Source organism: Camelus dromedarius, chromosome 6, assembly GCF_036321535.1.
Source record: "Camelus dromedarius isolate mCamDro1 chromosome 6, mCamDro1.pat, whole genome shotgun sequence".
In the NCBI taxonomy this organism is placed as follows: domain Eukaryota; kingdom Metazoa; phylum Chordata; class Mammalia; order Artiodactyla; family Camelidae; genus Camelus; species Camelus dromedarius.
The window spans coordinates 9,976,714-9,999,680 of NC_087441.1; the positions used below are offsets into that span (position 1 = coordinate 9,976,714).

The 22,967-nt window shown below is 39.3% G+C and overlaps 1 long non-coding RNA gene across 1 annotated transcript in view; it reads left to right on the plus strand.

Annotated features, from left to right (window-relative positions):
- Positions 1-232: 232 nt before the first annotated feature.
- The window catches only part of LOC116154448 (uncharacterized), a 221,364-nt gene continuing 198,629 nt past the window's right edge, over positions 233-22,967 (plus strand). Inside the window, exon 1 of the long non-coding RNA XR_010381207.1 lies at positions 233-283. This is a non-coding gene — a long non-coding RNA (uncharacterized LOC116154448). The remainder of the gene's footprint in view (positions 284-22,967) is intronic.

Below are 22,967 nucleotides of genomic sequence, written 5' to 3' on the forward strand. Positions count from 1 at the left end.
TTGCCATAAATCTTTCCCCTCATTTTACTTTAAAACAATTGTTTTATTGTGGTGAGAATATTTAACATAGTATCCACCCTCTTAACAAATTCTTAAGTGTACAGTACAGTGCTGTTATCTGTAGGCACAGTTTTATACGGCAGATCTTTAGAACTTACTCATCTCGCTTAACTGAAATTTTATGCCTGTTATCAGTAACCCCTCATTTCCTTCTTCCCACAGCCCCTGGCAACCATGATTCCATTCATTGGTTCTATGAATCTGACTGTTTTTGATGCCTCATGTAAGTGGAGTCATGCAGTATTTGTTTTTCTGTGACTGGCTTATTTCACTAAGAATAATGACTTTCAGGGTCATGCATTTTGTCACATCTTGCAGAATTTCCTTCTTTTTTTAAGGTTGAGTAGTATTTTTATACCACGTTTTCCTTATCTAGTCATCTGTTGGTGGACATTTAAATCGTTTCTGAACCTTGACGATTGTGGCTAATACTGCAACAGACATGGAAATATTAATGTCTCTTTGAGATGCTGATTTCAACTCTTTTAAATTAACATCCAGATGTGGGATTGCTGGATCAGATGGCAGTTCTTTTTAAGTTTTTTTGAGGAAGCTGCATACTGTATTCTATAGTGGCTATACCATTTTGCACTCCCACTGATAGATCTAAGGTTTCCAATTTTCCACTTCCTCACCAACACTTGTTATTTATTTATTTATTTATTTATTTATTTTTTAATAGCTGACCTGACAGCTGTGAGGTGATAACTCATGGAGGTTTTGATTTGCATTTTCCTGTTGAATAGTGACATTGAACATTTTTTCATGTGTCTGGTGACCATTCAAATGTATTCTTTGGAGAAATGTTTTTTTTCAAATCCTTAGTTGATTTTTAAATTGAGTTATTAGTTCTGTTGCTATTGAGTTATAGGAGTTCTTACTATGTTTTGAAGATTAACCCCTAATAAGATATGTGACTTGCAAATATTAATATTTTCTCTCATTTTATAGGTGCCTTTTATAGAGAGACCTCTTGTGCTCATGAATTGAAAGACTTAGTATTCTTAAAATGATCGTACTACCCAAAGCTATGTACAGATTTAATGCAAACCCTATCAAAATCCCAATGGCATTTTTTAGAGAAATAGAGAAATAATTCTATAATTCATATAGAACCATAAAAGACTAAGAATAGCCAAATAATATCGAGAAAGAAGAACAAGGCTAGAGGCATCAACTTCCTGGTTTCAAGATGTATTACAAAGCTACAATAATCAAAACAGTATGGTACTTCATAAAGTCAGACACACAGGCCAGTGAAACAGAATAGAGAGCCCAGAAGTAACTTTATGTACATAGAGTCAACTAATCTTTAACAGGAGTGCCAAGAGTACACAATGGGGGAAGGATAGTCTCAACAAAGTGTGAAAATACTATTTTAACAAAGAGAATGACATTGGATCTTTGCACACAAAAATCAACTCAAAATGGATTAAAGACTTAAACATAATACATTAAACTATAAAATTCCTAGAGCACAAAAGGGAAAAAGCCTTTTGACATTGGTTTTGGCAATAATTTCATGGATAGGACACCAAAAATAAAGGCAACGGAAACAAACAAGTAGGGCTCCATCAAACTAAGATGATTCTGCACAGCAAGGGCAACAGTCAACAGAATGAAATGCTCCATTTTAGTGTTATCCTGAGGAACTTGCTCTAAGAGGGGTAGAAGTAAGTCTATGACTAGTTAGTCCCCATTATTTTGTGCCAATAACTTTAACATTTGTGTTTTCACAATCGATTCTCAAAGTAACTTTGTGAGCAAGGTTATTACATTTTTTATGGATGAAGAAATGAAGTATCAGAAGGTTGTCCTGTTTACTCAAGGTAGCCCAATCTGAGGAACTGGGGTGCTTGCCAGGACTATGGGTGTTGGGTGCATCCTAAGACCTCTCTGCCCCACAAGGCATGCACTGGGTCAGCCTGTCCTGTGTCCTCTTTTTCTAGGGCAAGGATGCTGAAATGGTGGCCACCAGTACTGGTTGGTGGACTCTGGTGGTAAATAGTAACCCCCTCACCACTCCTGTTACCTACTGGCTCTGACCTTATTACTCATTTGCTTTGCATTCCCTGTGGGAATTTTGAGGAGTGTAAGGAATAAATCATTAGCACAGGGTACAATGGTGCTATCTTCATTCGGCTAGCTTGGCAGACCCAGCCTATGGCGCCTAGCTCTAAACCCATTGCCTTTTACTTTATTCAACTTCTGTCTCCATCCACTTCCTTGTCCATCAAAGGTGGTTTAATACCATTCAATGTCTTCTCTCACCCGGTCTTCCACTCTGAGCCTTCTGTCCACTTTACCAATCTTTCTTCCCTTAAAAAATGCTTCCTCTCAAGTGAAAATTAATAGGTATGCTGCTGCTGAGAGAAATTCCTCTTTTGCCTGGATAGGTATGCTTTTCCTGAACGGTCAACCTGTTTTATCTTTGAAGACTGAGCTGTGTAACTTATCAGGCTTCCTTGGTTGGGCTGACTGTTATAAGGTGAGAACCAAGTTCATGACTTCCCTGTAGCAAGTACCTGCTCTCTATCATGGGCATTATTGTATTAATCTCATTTTGGGGTTACTTTAATATCCTTACTATATTCTGCTTTCTCCTTTCTCACTTAATTCATTTTTAAATTTTATTTATTTTTTAATACTTGATTCTTTTTTGTGTATATATATATATATATTAATTGAAGTACAGTCAGTTTACAATGTTGTGTCAATTTCTGGTGTACAGCATAATATTTCAGTCATACATAAACATACATATATTCATTTTCATATTCTTTTTCACCGTAAGTTACTACAAGATAGTAAATATAGTTCCCTGTGCTATTCAGTATGAATTTGTTTTTTATCTGTTTTATATGTATTAGTATCTGCAAATCTCAAACTCCCAATTTATCCATTCCCACCCCCTTCCCCTGCTGGTAACCATAAGTTTGTTTTCTATGTCTGTGAGTTTGTTTCTGTTTTGTAAATAACTTTGTTTGTCTTTTTTTTTTTTTAGATTCCACATATAAGTGATATCATGTGGTGTTTTTCTTTCTATTTCTTGCTTACTTTACTTAGAATGACAATCTCAAGGTCCATCCATGTTGCTGCAAATGGATTGTTTTATTATTTTTTATGGCTGAGTAGTATTCCATTGTATAAATATACCACAATGTACTCTCTTGCTACAATTCATGAATCTTTTTAGGCTACTAGAATCTTGTCTGGAGCAAAGTGGGGACAGAAATAGTTATATGGGCAACTACTCTTGTCTTTCAATGTTTTATCTCTCCTATTCCCTTGGTCATAGAATCCTTGACTTTTTTTATTTGAACACATGGCCATTTGGAATAAAGACTGTATTTTCTGCTCTCCTTTGCAAGGCTCTCCTTTTGGAGTCAGATCTGACCAAGAAGAATCTTTGGAAGTGTCATTGTGTGACTTGGGGAAAGTGTCCTAAAAGGGAGGGCATATGCCCTTATTGTCTTTCCTTCTTCTTGCTGGCTGGAATGTGAATGCAATGATTGGAGCTCAAGCAGTCATCTTGGATCATGAGTCAAGAGTCTAGGCTGAGGAACAATAATGTAGAAGAAGCCTGGGTTTCTTATGATTGTGAAGTGGCCTCATTAGTTCTGGATTGTCTATTTACATGAGAAAATGAAACTTCACTTGTTTGATGCATAGTTAACTGGATTTTCATTCACTTGCACCAAGACCTAATTCTAATATGGCAGACTTTCAATCTTGTATGGTCAGACAGAGACTGTATCTGCCATGAGACAGTTTGAACCCAACAGACATTAAATTTCTATAAAGAGTAAAGATATGGATGGATTCAGTTCTTATATTTGTGTTTCTACCATATTTTTATAAAACTGCATTCTCATTTTTCTTGTATTTATCACTCTTACAATTGTCTGTATTAGATTAGGGCTCTTATAATCTTGGCACAATGCCCAACACTGTGTGCACAGTGCCACAGACATCCTTTTGCTTCTCACTTCTTCTCAGTGTGTCTTCTGGAGAGTCACACACCAGGTTGGACCTTTGTGTCTCATTCTTTCAACAACCACTTGTGGTGATGGGTGCTATGAAGAGCACAAAGTCAGAGACCATCTGGTCAAGGAGATGATAATCCATAAAACTTTAACAAAAGCTTAAAGGGATATGTCCTATGAGAGAAGCCAAGTAGAAGGTGGGTCCCTTGGTACTTCATCTGGCTCCCCATTAACTCTCTGATTTCAGTTCTACCCTCACTTACCCCACGCCAGGCAGTGTGGCCCACTTGCTGTCTATGAACACTATGTGCCTAAAGTACTCCTGCCTCAGGGCCTTTGCACATGCTGTTTCCTATACCAGGAATGTTGTTCCCTCAAGTTTTAGCCCTCTCTCAAACTGGACCTCCTATCTTCTTTCTTTGTTTTATTCTTCTCTGTAGCCCTTGTTAGTATGTGGCTATCTATATATTTTACCTGTTTATGTGGTTACTGCCTCTCTGTCCTGACTACATATAGCTCCATTAGGGCTTTTTATTTTTTGTTCACTGCTGGACCCCCCCAGCATCTGTAAAAGGGATTACAATATAGTGGGGACTCAATATATATTGCTTTAATTAAGGAATGAATGAATGAAAGATCCAAAGAGAAAGTACATATCTGATGGCAATTTACTCACAGAGGTGCTCTTTAAGTTTGAACTTAACACATACAGTAGAACTAAGCTGGTATGAGGATACTTTCTGCAGCACTGTTTTCACTGGCAAGCAACTGGAGACAACTTAGGTACTCATATAGGAGGGTGGGGTAAGTAAAAGTGAAAAATGGAACAGCAGATGGAAATAATGGTCTAGATTTATAAGGAGTTATACTCAAAAGGAGTGATGAATTAAAGAGATCAGAAAAAATGCTATAGCATAATATCATTTGTGTAAGTTTAAAATTCACAAAACAATATTGCATGTTTTAAAATAAATGTATATATATACTTATATGTCTAGATACCTTCATAATATACAGATGCATAGATATCATAAAAGGATATATATTGCATAATTGGAGAAGAAAGAGAGTGAAGATGAGGAATAAAGAAGAGAAGTTAAAAATAAATGTGAACAAAAGTAGGACTTCACACAGACCTTTGGTGACATATGCCAGGCCTAGAGTGTTCACTCAACTTTCACACTGGTCACACAGCACTGAAAACAAATGGAGGGGCCTTCACTGGGGACCAGGAGGGTGGAAGAAGATGGGAAATGAGTACCCTAAAAATGTTAGAGCCATGGTCAGGAGATACCAAGGAAAGGAAAAATTAGGACAATAGTGGGTGATAAAGATGGAAAGATAGGTTGGGTCTAAAATTTTTAAGAAACCCAGAGGAGATTTCCTCACTTCATTAAGCAAGGAGGAACCATTAAGAGTTTTTGGACAGGCTGAAATAGCATAGGAAAATTAATGTAGTGTATAATGGATTAGATAAAATAACAGATTCAGAGGCAGGAAAAAGAGTTAAACAAGAGATTGTAATAGTCTGAGCAAGAAGTACCACTCAGCGTGAACCGAGAAAATAGTGATGTAAAGAAGATGGCAATGTGCTGTTTATCTGATATTAACAAATGTTGATGATTACATAAATCCTAGCGCTGTGTGAAAGGCCAGAGGAAGAAATCCAGTGTGTTATATTTTAATGGCCTACGATCCTTTGGTGGGAAACCAGCACGAGGACAAATATGTCGACATCTTGTGGGTGTTCCATGAAGTTCAGAAGGGACGAGAAGGACTGCATTTGATGTGTGCAATGTAACTGGGCGTGGGTTGCCAGGTAACTGGTAACAGAGTAGTCAGGACCTGAGGACAAGTCCGATTTTGGTAGAGAAAGCAAGCAAAGAAAACTAGCAGTGTTCAGCCTTCATGACTAAAGAAGGTGACAAATAACAACTGCAAGCTGGGGAGCTATTTGACGGGGGGTGCTTTTGGTTTAGGGGAGCATCTTCTTTAAAATTCCACCACGTCACCCCAATGGATATGTCTAACCGGCTGTTAGACACATGAGATTCATGTTTGAAGAAGGGTCCAGGGCCAACCCTATTGATCCAGGACCCCCTGTCTCAGAGGTGATGGTTGGAGCCATGGTCATCGCCATGGTTACAGAAGCAACAGATCGGAATAGGTTCACATAGCAGACTGACCAAGGAAGAGTGGATCTTTCTAAATGTGAGGCAATGGAAGTATGAATCACATGATTTTTTTTAAACTTAAGAAGATTCACAATTTAGCTTATTTAAAAGAGAGGAATCTCTATCCACCACTTTATTTTGATGCAGAAACTTTTGGCTGAGAAGTCATATAGAATGCCCTAGAATGAAAAGTCATAGAAAAAAGCAAAAGGAAAAGAAAGAGACCTGGGTAAAGTTTTCATACCAAATTAGAGGGAAACAGGAGTTTGGAAACTGTTGAGCTAAAATCAGATCAGGTGGCACTTATATGACTGTTCGGGGTTGTGCCAAAATTCATGGTCTGAACTGGAAAATGGAAAAGGGTTGGTCCAGAGAGGCCCATTTTGGCCCAGGGGCAGGTCCTGCGTGAGAGGGTGTGCTCTCTGGGGCCTGCTAGAATGCACTTCCTCATCGAGACATGCAGGGAATGTTTCCACCATGTGGGAGATGCATTGTGTTGTGCCTCCATTTTATCCTGGTTTCCAGGGGGAGCCCCATCTGTTGGAGGGCCCTACCCAAGCCTAAATTTTATTCATTTGTTCATACACGAATTAATTTACTTATGCACTTAAGTCATGCCTTCTTCATTGCTTCCTCAATTCCATGTTCACTGAGCTCCTACAAAGTCCCACATACTGTTCAAGGCTCTGTGGGGGCCCAGCCTGTTGTCAGAGACACGTGTGAATCCACATGATCACTACAAAAACAAGAAGTTCAGTGCTTTCTAGGGGGAGTATGCCTACAGTCCCGTGGGCCCACTCAAGGAGGGGCATTTGGAGAAGGTTCCCTATAAGAGGTAACACTTTTACTTCGGCTGAAGGGGTAAGGAAGAGTTTGTTAAGTTGGGCAGGCAAACTAAGGCCCAGGGTGATGCTTTTCAGGCTACAGCATGTGCAAAAAATACAGATGTTTGAAAGCTGATGTGTTCAGGAAAAGCTGCAATAGGTTTCAAGGCCAGGCTGGTTACTGGGAGATGAAGCTGGAATAAAGCAAGCAGGGGTCAGATAAAGGAAGTTCTGTTCTCCACGCAGAATTTATTTTTCCTTTCATTTAAACTTGAACCCATTGATGACAGACCACTCTAATTCCGGCATTCTAATTCTGATGGTTCCTATTGATTGCTGATTGATAAAAATTAACAACCAGTAGTCTCTGAGTCAGTTTTTATCTTTGGCACTTATAACCCCCCATGCAGTTTGACATGGAAAATAACTTTAAAGCAACTGCCCTGTGACTTCTTAGTTCATTACTGTCGGAACTGATTTGAGTCCGAGTAGTACCAGGAAATGGCACAAAGTAAATCTGGTCTCTCACCTTCATCTCAGTAAGGAGATATACATTTAAAATTTCCTTCTTACAGAAAAGCAGCTGCTGATTTTACTGTCTTGAGATGTTAAAATACCTGTCAATACACTCTTGGCCACGAGCATGACTTCAAATTTTTTTTTTCTGAAAAAAAATTAAGGTAAAAAGTGACAGGGATGCAAATCTTAAGGACCATGTGATTGATTTTGTTTTCATTAACTGTGTCCAAGTTTCCTTTTAAGCACTCAGAAATTATGTAGGATGCAATACTTTATTTAAAGATAAAAATGCCAGTTGTCATGCTTGGTATGGAAGTACAATGACTCCAGGACCCACTGAAGATTTCCAGTCTGAGCTCGGAGTCTGTGGTTTCTTGTTCAGTTTGTAGACTCCCCTCAAAAACATTTCTATAAAGAAAAATATCCTCAGCTAAGGAACATGGAGGAACTCCAGGCACTTAGCTGATCTCTGTAAATTGGCAGACTTGGAAAAACATCTTCCAACTGATTTTCAGACAGAGTTAGCAATCAACAAATATTTTCTGAGCGTTGCACATACACATTAAGAATGTCTGAAATAAGATGCTAGAAAAATCGGATGTCCTCTTAAGGGCAATGTTGGACCCTGCTTCTTCGTGGAAACATAATGTGTCTCTTTCCACTCTTCAACATAGCCTTGTGAAAGTACCAGGAACCTTTTGGGGAAAAATGGTATAAATCAAATGACTACCCCTTTGTGTAGGCTCAAAGAAAATGATGCAGTTTAAACTCTGGGTCACTGTTAAGGAAAATAGGCTCCATCCTTGGGGCGGGGCGGGGGGGGGCCGTATGTGAGCAAGTGTGTGTGGGTGTGGGTCTATTTTGAGGCTGGGAGTGGTGGTAGTTAGAAGGCTGAGTTAAAAACGATGTGAGTAGTGAACTTTTCAAGTTTCTTTGCAAAACTGGACTGTATCCCTCTTTCGGTTGCTCTACCATTTAAAGCGTTCCCTGAAAAGGAAAGGAAGAGCCTCATCTGCCGATAGTATCACGAGACGCCGCTGAGTTAAGCTATCTTCTGTGTCACTTGGACCCAAGTGCTTATCACAGCCAATCAGTTTTCTTGAAAAAATTGCTGTGGGTGTGGGTCTCATTCACTCCACCAGAGGTATTTGGCTCTGCCAGTCAAAAGAAACCTGGAGAGAGTTGTGTCTGCATTCCAGCCGCAGATACCGTGAGCTGTGGGGAATCAGAGGCACAGATTTTTGGGTGCACACATTTTACTGCAGGAGTGTTTAGACCCAGCCAGTGTGAGAGTTTCTGAGGACTCACTCTCCGCTCCCCTCCTTCTTATATTTTCATTTTTAACAAGTTCATGCAGAGGGTGATTTTTTTTTTTTATTTGTTTTATTGGGAATACAAAACCATGTTCCCTTTGCGTCTCATCCTTTAATCAAGGCCTATTAGAAAGATGAGATACCCTTTTTGGAGTAAAAGGAAAATTAATAAAGTTGATCTGAAGCGCCTGTTTGGAAGTTAAACACAAACATGAGCTGCCTGATTAAACTTTCCCTTCTGGGGCGTTCGTCTTCCTGGGCTGTGTATGTGCACGTGCGCGCGCGCGCATGCGCGTGTCTGAACTCTGTCCCAGGAAAGCTGAGCGCGCTCAGCTTCCTTTTGTGTGGAGCGTGGTCACACCCAGTGGCCAGTTAGGTTAATGGCACAAGTGTGTGTGTTCCCCATGGTTACCTGAGAAAGAGCAGCTGGCCCCAGTCACTTCCCAGAGTGGATGCCGGAGGCCAATTTGGATAATAGCAGAACCACCGTGTTCCTTTCCTTTGCTCCAAAAGGTGGTGCCTGCACAGGAAAAAGCCCCACACCATTCATGATGTTAACAATAGCAGCATTAACAGTCATTGGCCTCCCACCGGGTCTGTTACTCTTTAAATTAGGACCCGTGAATATAATAAGATGGATTTTCACAGGAATGTTTAAGGGCAGGCTGAAACAAAGAGGTATTGCTTTTCTTCTTATTTCCCTTTGTGCATTATTTAAACATGTTGAAGTTTATTGTTCTTTTCATTGTGTTTATTTTTGAGTTGGGAACAATATCAGATAATGTTAAAAAAAAAAAAAAAGACCATCTTTTTAGAATGCAAATAGGGGCAGAAACCCCATTCATACATTTTTAAAGGTCTGTGTGAAAGGACTGCAAACTGCAGCATCCTCCAGGCGCATCAAAATGCCACTTCTTCCTTGTGAGCTTACTTTTTAAAAACTCTCTTAGTGGACACTGCTAGGGCCCTGTCTTGACTCAGGCGGGGATGACTCATGGGGAAAAGCACCGGAGTTGTGTTGGTGACATGTGCCTTCTTGTTAGGCTGATCATAAAGTAGAATTTGTGACCATGGGAGATGTCTCACCTAGTGAAAATTTAGCCCATTTCTTTTTAGGAGACAGCCTTTTATAGCCTTGTTCCCTGGGCTATAGATACAGTTTTCATACTCCATGAGGTTTTCAGGGCATCCTGTAATACTTCTCACACCTGCTCTGATCCTCATCCCATTTAGCACCTAAGTTAAGCCTTGCTTTTCTAATTGAATGATCCTGAGAGCCTCTAGTCCATGATGATCTCCCCTTGTCTGAGGTTCAGTCATTTGCACTTTTCAGAAAAGTAGGGACTTTAACCACTCAAATTAAAGCCAAGAGACCAAGTTCTGAGTCCACATCTTCACCCCTGAGGAGCAGCTGATCTTAGCTTGAAAATCACTTGGTTCCAACCAGAAGGACCTGATCTTCTTCTGTAAGTCCAGTAAGTTGTCCGAGAAGGTATCTAACATCCCTTCCAGCTCCTTGAGAGGATGACTTTAATCACACCCTCTTTCCTTCTCCTAACTCACTTCCACAGGTTGATTATTTTCTTCTCAAAGCTATTCACTTTTCGATGAAGAATAGCTGTTTATGTTGAGCCCTGTAGTCTCTGGGATGGTGCCTGGGTCCGCCCCCAGCCCCACCCCTCCACTCTCATTTTTGTGTTTCCTGTGGATCCTGTAGCCACGATGACCTGCTGAGGTTCACGTGTGTGCCGGATGATGTGTGTTCTTGTTTTATTGATGTGGAGCTCTTGTTTTTGTTCCAATGCATGGATCATTTCCCACTCGATGCTCAGAGGGGGAGAACTGACATATTTACTATTAAAAACAAAGCCCCACAGTCCTTGCTCGTGTTGTCTGCGCCTCCGTCTCTACCTGACTTTGACTAGCCCAGCCTCTTCTGAAGCACTATTGTGGCTCCGAGTGACTGGACTATTTGAGGCATTTTACTAGGGACACGTGTAAGGAGGCTGCATGGAAAGTAACATGGTATTCTTGTTTCTGCATGATGGTAGACGTACTTCCTCTCAAGCAGGTAGCATATTTTGTTGCCAGAGGGATGTTGAAACCCTTCTTTGGCCATAGTGAAAAACAGAGAGCGAGAGAGAGAATCTGATATGCTGATATGAAGGCAGGTGCCACAGAGAGCATCCGCACCGCCCCGGCAAGCACAGCTGCACCGGCTGCCGCAGCCCCGGCCACAACCAGCGTTGGCAGAATTTTAAAAAAGGAAGCCCTTGATGCAGATGGAATGTTAAAGACTCAGCGCTTAAAGATTGAAGTTTGATAAAGCAGGTAATCGATGCTAAGAGAGACCACACCTTTTAAGCAAGAAGACAGTACTTTTGACCAGTGATTCTCAAGTTTTAGTTTTACCAAAATCACTTGGATGGTCCCTGTTAATCTGAGGGCTGGAACCCACCCCTAGAACTTCTGATTCTGTCTGTTTCCGGTGGGGCCCGAGAATTTGCATTTTTTTAACCAGTTGCCAGATACTGCTGCCATTCTCAAGATCACACCTACTTCGTACGGTCACTATATTAAATGAGCTCATATTTTTCAAATGCTCAGATCAATGCTGGGTGCTCAAAAAATGTAATACAAATTTTTAAATGCCTGATTATCAGAACACTTTCAATTATTGTTATGCATAATATCTGGATTCTGCTACTTAGGGGGGACCAAATCTGGTTAACACTACACAGAATTTTATTTTAATAAGGCTGACTGTGGTCTATGCTCCATGCCACACTGCTTTTGCCTGCCTATCAGAGAATGCCTTGCTGTTTTTTGACACTTGAGTTTTCCACCCCTGGAGAGCATGGGTCTTGACTTCTTATTCCTATTTCTCTGACTGGGGCTAATACCTAGTTGGTCCTCAGTTTATTGGTTTATCTATATTTTATATTACTGCCCCTATAACAGAGACAAGCAGGGAAGAATTATGGGAGACACAAAGAAGATTTATTTTCTAGCCCCGGGAAACATATTCACAATGCATATAGCTTACAGAGAACAAATATCTAGAACACAAAGACATCTTACAACTCAGTAAGAACACAAACAATACAATTTAAAAATGGACAAAAGTTTTAATTGAAACTATACAAAAGATGTCTGAATGGCCAATAATCACATGGAAAGATGCTCAATTATCATTAGCCATGTGGGAAATGCAAATGAAAGTCACAATGATAAACCATTTCTCCCACTAGAATGGCTAAAATTAAAACTGTGGACAATACCAGGAATGTGGAACAACAGGGTCTCTCATGCTTTGCTGGTGAGAATGTAAAATGCTGCAACCACTTTGGGAACCATCCTTTCCTACAAAATTAAACATCTCCTTACCATACAAACCAGAAATTCTTTTTCTAGGTTTTCACCCAAGTGAAATGAAAACTTATGTTTTATTCATAATAGCCCAAAACCTGAATTACCCCAAATGCCCATCAGCAGGTTAATGGATAAACAACTTGTGGCATATCTCACAAACACAGAAATGAAAAATTTGAGAGGTTTTATGCTGAACAAAAGAAATCAGATACAAGGAAATTTATATGAAGTTTTAAAAAAAAAATCTAAAATACTGCAATTAAAAATAGATTAGTGGTACTTGGGCCTGGAAGTGGGACGATGACGGAAATGTTCTATATCTTGATTGTTTTAATACCTCTACCATTTGTCAAAACTCATAAAACTGTACTTTCAAAGTGAGTGGATTTCATTGTATGTAAATTATACCTAAATAAACTTGAAAATTAAACAAAACCAAAAGTTAAGCTTTAAAATAGTTTTGCCCTTTAAACTTCAGCACTGAGGGTGAATCTTCAGCTTCCTCACTTGAGAGCCCTTTCTGGAATTCCTCCCAGAGCTCAGCCAACTGAATGTCTCTGGATATAGCTTTATCACCACCCTGCAGGTATCCTGTTCCATGCAGACCTTTTCTTCCCTTTTTCATCTCTGCTTTTATCTGGACTGTGGCCAGAGAATCTTTATCTCAGTCTTTTGATTATGTTTAAGAAATGGGAAATAATTTTTAAGATCTTGTTATTGAATAATGATGGGGACATGTTAAAAAAAGAAGCTATATCTTCACAAAAGAGTATCTTTTCTTCTCTTCCTTCCTTCCTCCCTCCCCTCTTCCCTCTTCCCTCTTTTCTTTCTTTCTTTCTTTCTTTCTTTCTTTCTTTCTTTCTTTCTTTCTTTCTTTCTTTCTTTCTTTCTTTCTTTCTTTTCTTTCTTTCTTTCTTTTCTTTCTTTCTTTCTTTCTTTTCTTTTCCTTTCTTTTTCTCTTTCTTTCTTTCTTCCTTCCTTCCTTCCTTTTCTCTTTCTTTCTTTCTCTCTCTTTCTTTCTTTCTTTCTTTCTTTCTTTTTTTCTTTTCTTTTCTTTTCTTTTCTTTTTCTTTTCTTTTCTTTTCTTTTCTTTTCTTTTCTTTTCTTTTCTTTTCTTTTCTTTTCTTTTCTTTTCTTTCTTAATTTCTTTCTTTCTTCATTCCTTCCTTTCTCTTTCTCTCTCTCTGCCTCTCTGTCTCTCTCCCTTCCTTCCTTCCTTCTCTTCCTTTTCTTTCTTTCTTTCTCCCAGACTCTGGATTACCTTTTCATTCTCTTAATGGCATCTTTTGAATACCAGAAGTTTTCATCTTGATCAAGTGTAATTGTTGGTTTTTCCTTTAATGCTTTTTTGTGTCCTAAGAAATCTTCATCTATTCCATGATTGTGAAGATTTTTCTCCTGTACATTTTTCTGGAAGTTTTATGATTTTAGCTTTTATGTTGAGTCTTTAACACATTTCAAATACATTTTTGTGAATGGTGTGAGACAGGGCTTGAGGTTCATTTTTTTATACCAATATACAGTGTTCTTTATTGAAATGCATTGGTGCCTTTGTTGAGAATCAATTGACCATATAAGTTTGGATCTATTTCTGGCCTCTTTTCTGTTTCATTATTTTGTGTTCTCCCTTACACTGAAACCACATGTACTAGTTTCTGTGTATTTAGAGTAAGTCTTGGACTCATGTAGTGAAAACCCTCCCTCCTATTTTATTATTTTCCAAAAATTTTCTGGCTATATTCCATGTCCTTTACATACCCACATACATTTTTAGAGTAGCTTGTTAATTTTTGTGAAGAATCTGATGGGATTTTAATCAAGATTACCTTGAAGCTGAGCTCAATCTGGGGAAAATGCTTATCTTAATAATACTGAGTCTTCCAATTTATGCAGATGATATAATGTTCCATTTATTTATATCCTTTGTTTCTCTCAGCAATATTTTGTAGTTTTCAGTGCATAGGTCTTTCACATATTTGGTTAAATTTATTCCTGAGTACAATTTTTGGTTTTGTTTTTGATGCCGCTATGAATTTTATTTTATTTTTTTAAGATTTTCAGTTCTAGTTGTTTATTGTTGGTATACAGGGACACATGTGATTTTTGTATATTGACCTAACCTATGACCTTATTAAATTAACATCAATTTTTGTAGCTCTTTTTATAGATTCCTTAGAATTTTCTATACAGACAATTGTGTCTTCTGTAAATAAAATTTTCACTTTCAAATTCTGTGCATTTTATTTTTATTACTTGCCTTATTGCAGAACTTCAGTCAATATTACATCCTAGTGGAGAGTGGTGAGAGCAAATAGCTTTGTCTTTAATATTCAGGGGAAAGCATTTATTTTTCACCATTAAGCGTGCTATTACTGTAGGTTTTCCACAGATACCTTATACCTGGATGAGGAAGTTTTATATTATGTCTAGTTTGCTGAGAACTTTAATGAATTGCTGTTGAATTTTCTAAAATGCAAATTCTGCATCCATTGGGATACTGATGTGATTTTTTTCTTTCCTGTCTTAATGTGGTAAATTACATTGATTGATTCTCAAATGTTGGGCCAACCTTGCATTCCTGGATAAACTGCGCCTTGTCATGGCATAATATCCTTTACATATATTGCTGGATTCTACTTGTTAATATTTTGTTGGTGATTTTTGCATGTATGTTTACAAGGGATTTTTTTCATCTATAGTTTTCTTTCCTTGGAATGTGTCTGTTAGTATGGTATCAGAATAATAACTCATGAAAAAGGTTGGGAGACTTTTGTTCCTTCTGTATTTTCTGAGAGTATTTTTGTTTAAGAATTGGTATTGTTCTTGTTTAAATGTTTTATAGAATTTAGCATTTAGCATTAAAACCAGCTGGGCCTGAAGTTTTCTTTGTGAAAATGTTTTGATTGTGAATTTAATTTCTTTAATAGGTCTAGGGCTACTTAAATTTTATATTTGTTCTGTAGTCAATTTTCTTACATTGTGTTTTTCAGGAAATCATTACTTTCATTTAAGTATCAAATTTATTGGCATAGTATTATTTATAATATTGCTTTTTAAGCTCTAAGGTCTAAAAGAATTTCAGTGTTATCTCTTCTTTAATTTCTGATTCTGTTAAGTTGTGCTTTCCCTCTCCCTTTTTAAACAAGTGTAGCAAGAGATTTGTCAATTTTATCAGTATTTTCAAAGAACAAAATTTTTCTGTACTTTCTGTTTTCTACTTCATTTATTTTTACTCTAATCTTTATTATTGTTTTGCTTCTGCTTTTCCTGGGATTAATTTACTTTTCTATTTCTGACTTCTGAAGGTAGAAACTTAGATAATGGATTTTACACCTTTATTACTTTGTATTTTACATATGTTAGCCAATTGATGCCACACACACCATTACTGCTTTCATTTTACAGTAAAGAAATTGAGGCTCAGAGAGCTTGTAACTCCTCTAGGGTTAGAGAGCTACAGGGGGTGCAACCTGAGCTCAGACCCAGGAAACAAGTCTCCTCAGCCTGCCTGTGGGCCCTGGAAAGCCAAGGATGAGAGAGAGGCATTGCGCTTGACAGACTGGAAGGTCAGAGCTCAAGGACTCCTAAGTGGTTCCTTCAGTCCTTGTCTGCACGCCTCCCAGTGTTTTCTTTTCTCCAGCTTTCTTCCTTTAGCTGTGTGTGCGAGCAGCGTATGATACAGGAGGCTGGGACCCCGGCAGCACATACTTACAGGAGTCTGCTCCCTGTGGGTGGCTTACGCACTCCTGTCCAGTGAGTCTGTGTTTTTAATGCAGCCTCTTCAATGATTAACCCCCACTTTCTGCTGCACCCCCACACTTGCCACTTGTCTTCCTCCCTCCTCCCGCCTGGATGCTTGGGAGCCTAAGGATGGGGACCTCACTGGGACCAGCTAGCAGTTTTCTAACATCCAGGGGCTGCAGGGACCAGAGTGCAGGAAGTTTCCAAGGTCTGTGCTCCAGGCTGGATGATGCATTGACTACTCCCTGAAGAGCCTTCTGCTCATAATTGCAGAGTTTTTGGCATGTGCTCACTGACAAAAGAACAGATGTTTCCTTCCAGAACAAAAGAACAGGGCATTACTGTTGGCCTAACGGTCTGCCACTAATAATATTGAATGGGGAAGCAACAAGTCCTAACGAGAATGTCCCTACAGGATCACCAAGCGGTGCCAGGAATTGGAGTGAAGTGAAAGGACTCTGTGTTGCTTTTACATGTTAATAGGCAGTGTGCTGGAGGTGTTTAGCCTCTTCAGATAAGTGGCAACAGAATATTCTTTCTAGCCGTGTTCATGAATTGTGTAGCTATACAGTAATGATGGCTTCATGAGCTACCTTGCAAGAGCCCAAGTCTGTGTTCTTTTCAGAGATGCATTTAGTTGGTTATTACAGGCTCTCCTAAACCTGCACCATCAGCTTGCAGTCCATACATGGGGGAAGCATTCGCTAAATCACAGCTCTCCGTCAAGCTGGAAACATCACTGCTGGCTAGCGCTTCAGAGCACAAAGAGCCCACACACAAAAATGAAAAACAAAGGGCTTCGCCCCAGAACCCACCCCCCTACATTCAGCAAGCCTCTTGTGTTAGAAACCCCCTTCCATCGCATCTTGGGTCCCCCAACTTTGGTCACATTCCTGACCTAGTTCCTCGATTTTTCATCTCTGAATACAGTCTCTTTGAGGTTGTCCTTGGCTTTGGCCCAGAGGAAAGACAATTTCTTTTCTATTCTTTGTCCAAACCCTAGCTATTTTTTTTTCATTAGCAGAAATGGACAAAATATTATTTTCATTTTTTAGACTTCTTTCATCATGAATCGCTAATCACCAAAAGAGAGCAATGTTTGAGTTTGGTTAAATTGTGGTTAGAAAAGAACATTCATAGCACGTCCTATTAAAATCTGTACTCTGCCAACGTGATCTTTACAAATCTCTCCTTAAATCTCCTTTGGACTTCAGCTAGAGTGATGATATATCCAGCATGGAGACTGGGCACTCCTAGTTTGTGCTTGTGTTCCTGGCTTATCCTTCTTGTCCTGATGCTCCGTTCACTGGTTTAGACAGTTCATTTTATGATCACAATCTCTTTAGCAAGCACTTTTGAAAATGTTTATCATTCTTCTAAAAATTTATATCAAATTTTCTGGTGCTGGTGATGGGACCATACATTTGGAGTGATTACATTTCTTTAAATATGGTTGAGGCCATGAGGCTATCAAAATGTTTTTTTGGAAATTTAAAGGTTTTAAATTCAGTAGGGTACCTAAAGTGATTGCAAGTGCTTTCATTATTTGGGTTTCAAATATGGGTTACATTCTGGGGTTGCCGACTAGCTGAGGAATACATAAAGAACACAACTGTATGATTGTGTTACTGATAATGGTATGTTCTATGTGACAGGTCAAATATCAACAGCAGATTCCTTTAGAAATTGGGTGGCTACGAATTACAAGGTGACAAATCTTAACATTCTAAGATGGTGGCAGGGTTGCATTAGGAGTTTCTATAAAAAGTCAGTATCAAAGTCAGATGATCAGTGCCCACTGCTAAGCATGTCTGTGATCAACAGTGTGGCTCTGGGCGACCAGCTTTCTCCCTCTGTCTCAGTTTCTAATCTACTAACTTAACTGGTCGTAGATGCACTTTTTCTATGACGTCTCACAAAATTCTTGTTAAGATAAATGGACCCTGTTAAGGACAGTGCTTTAGAAGTAAAGCGTACTATACACGTTACTCTAGCAGTACTTAAAATAATCTCCTACGATTCTGTGGCAACCTTACCGCAAGGTGCCAGAACTCTCAGCCTCTGTGGGACAGCACTGAGGGTGAATTAAAAGTTTTGGTCAGAAAAGCCCGGCTGCTAAATGACTATTTTTCATATTCCAGACTGCCAATGAAATTCCACAAGTGTCTCTGTTTTGTTTTCATGGCTTAATACAAAACTTAATAAAGACAAATGTGCACCTATTACGATTCAAAAATAGAACTACCTGAGCGGCTCGGGGTGGGAGGGAAAGACAGAAATGAGGAAGAGGAAAACTTACATTCCTATGGTAATAAAAAAGTAGTTTTGCAGAACTGAAAATGATGAAAATTGAACTAATGAAAATAGTTTGCTACAACTGACTGAATTCCTGCATTTGGAAGCAAACTAGAGCTTTGTGACCATACTTGGTTCTCTGCCTTCTTTTCAAATTACTGGATGCCACAGCCTCATGGAAATAAACACGGCTGTGTTGCTTTCATTCATTCATGTTTACATTTCAGTGAATAACAGTAATGCCCACCTGTCCCTATTTAATCCAGAATGAAAACTCTGGGGTGAAAATCTCCTTGACTAGATGAAAAGGAAAAGTGTAAAAATTGCCGAAGGGTAGGACTGATGTCCCGATGGCAGATAGGCAAGTGATCGGAGGTGATGTTTCCAGCAGGAGTAACAAATTTAACTCAAGTTATTTCCCCTTTTTACCTATGGCTTCTTGTGAGTGAAGGCTTGTGGTATAACAGCAGCTGTGCAGGTCAAGGATCCTAGTCTATGACAGAGGGTTTCTGGGGGAGTTAGTGTCCCTGGGCGGGTATTGCTACACCCTGGTTGGCCTGGGAGAGTCTGGGTTTGTACGTACGGCCCAGTGTGATTATTCATAGCACCGCCTCTCATTCCTAAAGTGTTTGGACTTGGGTGATAAATTACTTGGTCTTACCTCCAAGCACTGCTGAATGCTGAGCACACAAGCTGGGCGTCGGGGCTCCCATCCCTTCCCCAGCCGGTTACCAGTGCACAGCATCATGGTGGACCTACGCGTCTTGATGACAGTCAATTTGTCAGTCTGTGCTGTGCCTTTTAATACATATTCCCAAACTAATTGTCTCACTAAATTCTCTAAGTGCATTTTTTGGCTGCAACGTTTCTATTTGGGAAAGATGCCAGAATTGTCAGCCAGTAAAGACTTCAGCCCTTTCTTGGCCAATTTGCCAAAAAAACATCAGAGGGAGTTATTGATCTTTTCCCTTGTACTCATTCAGCTAGTTTTTTCCCTCCTGTTTCCTTTCTTTTCTTCTTCTTAAGCTGACATCCAATAAAAGCTATTTCTTCCAGGTGCCAGCTACATGTCAGCACCAACACCATTCACAATATGAATTGCCTTTTCCCCCTTTTCTCTACGAAACCCCTTTTCTTGTTTCTATTGTCAACACAGGTATCCGTCAGGCTTTCTTCCCTCCTGCATTTATTACTTTGGTGGCTGTGAGCCTCGACTGATACATGGGACTAAATCCCATTGGATTACATTTGGTTACCATTGCAAGGTGCACACTTAAAAAAAAAAATTACACAATATACAAGTTATCAGGGTGATCTTATTTTATACTTAATTTGTGAAAGAAAGCCTAGAAGATTAGTCAGGGACATTGCACTAGCTAATTAGTTTCTCAACAGGATAAAGTTTGGGATTTGGCCTTCAGAAGTATGAAGTATTCTTCAAAAATCTCTGACATTGGCTAGCGCTACCCTCCCCACTGTGAGAGCTGTTCACCTCCGGCCTTTTCTTAGCTGGAGGCCCCACCTCATATTGTCCTATTAGGTAAGATGAAAGAAGGAGGCATTGGGAATTACAGCAGAATTACTAGAGAGCTGGGCAAAGTGCTTATGGTGATAATAAATATTGAAGATATCTGGGAAGCTGTTGAGAACAGGACAGTGACAACTGTTAGCAGATGCTGGTGAGCGCTATGCGAACGGAGGGTTGGGCTTGGCAAATCTGCAACCTATTTGCTGAATTATCCTGAAGATAGCTCACCCCTCCACTTGACTGGTGCTGCACAGAGCTGCCCTGATGATTCTCAAATGCGCTGTCACACGGAGAGCTCCATCATGAGTACAAAACTATGGGCCGAGGATGACACAGATTTCTAAATAATTCTCTGGGTCGTGGAACAGCATGAGAAGAACTCAGACCAATGTCACATTTCCTACATTGACAGCAAAGGATGCTGCTTGTCTCAGCGCCTGGCTTGTCAAATAGCCTCATCCAAACTTCTCATTCCCTTTGATCCTTCCTGATGCTGCTTCGTAGAATTTCAATTCCATAGGAACTCAAACCAGCAGTCTTTTCTTTTTATTCCCTTTTTTCCCTCTCCCTACTCACTCCTCTTTCTAGTGGTCTTAGGAGCAGGGTTTCTGAGGTTACAAAGGTCAATTTGGGTAAGAATTACTTGGAGATGGGAAAGAAGTGTTGATATGGTGATATGTAAGTAATTTACAAATTGATATATGCATTCTAAAAATATGCCTGTGAAATTTTTTGTAAGTCTAAAATGGGAATGGAACCAAAATGTTTAGTCAGACATGATAATTATAGCTAACATTTATTGAATGCTTATAATGGGCCAGCGACTGTTCTAATTGCTTTACATTTATTAGCTAATGTAGTTCTCACCATAGTGAGACCATTACTATCACTATTTTACAAAGCAAGAAACAAGCACCGAGGGGGTGGAATGCATGGAAAGTCCTGATGAAGTCGGTATTGGGACCCAAGGCTTTTCACTCCCCATTCAGTGTGCTTAAGGGTAGGCCCTGCTGCCAGTGTGGTTCCAAAATGCTTCTTAAGTTTTTTAAAGAGTTTTTCAAGGATGGTTCTCATCATACATAAAGAACAGTACTTGAATTTCTTGCCTTAGAAGTATTCAAAGTCAGAAAGTCATGTCGTAGACTAGATGAGGCCTGGATGTTAATGACTTCCATATGAGTTAGTTTCCTAGCGCTCCTGTCACAAAGTACTGCAAACCGGGTGGCTTCAAAACAACAGAAATTTATTCTTTCACAGTCCTTGAGGCTATAAGACCAAAGTCAAAGTGTGGGCAGGGCCATACTTTCTCTAAAGAACTCTAAAGGGTGGAATCCATCCTTGCCTCTCCTGGCTTCTGGCGGCTGCCAGCCAGCCTTGGCATTCACTGGCTTGTAGGTGCATCCTTCTAGTGTCCGCCTCCAGCACCCCACAGTCTCCTTCCTGTGTGTTTGTGTCCAGATTTTCCTCTTCTTACTGGGACACCAGTCACCGGATTAAGGTCCACTCTAATCCAGTATGACCTCGTCTTGACTTGGTTACACCTGCAAAGACTCCATTTCCAAACAGTCCTGTTCCCCGGGACCGGGGATGAGGACTTGAACACACCTACTGGGGGGACACAGTTTGACTCACAGCGACATACATCTCTGCTTAGCCCATAGTATGTCCTATGCTCTGTTTTGAGAATAAATCAAGAAAAAAATTTTCCCCTTGCAGTTTCTTTTTCCTCTAACGCATGTGCCTAACTCTTTTATTTCCTCCTTCAAACAGCATCTGCTCTACCAACAGATGTTTCTCCCACAATAGCAAGCAGATAATACCCCACGCAGGGGACCTGGGATCGGGGTGGAGCAGTTCCCACGAAAGGCTGTTCATAGCAGACCACGTTTATTTTCTCTTCTAACCGGCTTTGCCATTCCTTGTCCTTAGTAGTTATAACAAGAGCTTGGAAGTAATCTTACAGTTGACATACTCGGTTCTCATTTTTCAGCCAGGGCTTCTCTGTACCATTATAAAAACTTTGGTCATAATTTAACCTACCTCCTAAAATTTCAGTAACTAAAGGATACATAATTTAACCACTTCACATTTGGCACTTGGGGTGTTTTCGTGTTTTTCTTTTGCTTCAGTGCTGCCTTGAGTATTTGTGCATCTGTCCTTCTTGCTTTGGATTCTTTTGGAAGAGGAATTTCTAAAAGAATGTAGTATTTGCTGTGTCGTGATGGTGTATTGTCTGATACAGACTGCTATCAGAAATTGTAGCAGAATCACCCCAATGTTGTTTTCATCAAGCTTATCACTTAAAGTTTTGTTTTAAATGGTCTTTAGTTATTTTAATTTTAGCTTCATTATTATCATGATTGAACACTTTTCAGATATATTTCTTCTAACCATTGAAATCATCTGGAACTGAACACAGGACAGCTTATCTTTCTTTCACAGCTGTTAGAAACACACGAGAAGGAAGTTAGGTTGAATTAGTTGCATAACCCAATATTTAAAGTTTCCTGAGTTGATATGGCTGCAGTAATTTAAGTTTTATTCATAACGCCCACAGTTACAAATTTCATAATTAAAATTAGGCAAAAGTTTAAAAATGCATATACTTGTTTTATTATAGTAATTGTAAGTTTGTTAGAGAAAAGACTCAGGATCTATAACTTCTTATTTTAATTAAGTAGCATTATTTAAATGTCTACTATGCTTGGTGCTGTTTTCCCCTAATTTACCATGGTAAACACATGTCCTAAGTACTCCCTGTACACCTGTTGAATAGAAGATGACTCACCCCTTGATGGATTCATAAGTATCTGCTTAAATTAGCTTTAGTAAATAAAATTACCAGCTTATCACTCACTTTTCTAAAATGACTGCTGCAAAATTAATTTGCAAGTTTATCAAGTGGCATTATGACTTTAAAATGTATATTCATCCATATTGATTCGAATTTACCTCTATACAGGATTTCTGAAATATACATATTTAAGATTTTATGTATGATTAAAGGAGACGTTATATTTCAAATATATATATATCCTCAGTCATGAGTGTTTTAAATCACATCTACTTTACCTCAGTTACTTATTATAAGTGAATCCAAGAGTGTCCCGCTGAGGGCTGGCTGGCAAAGGGGGATTTTATTTGACCAATACCAT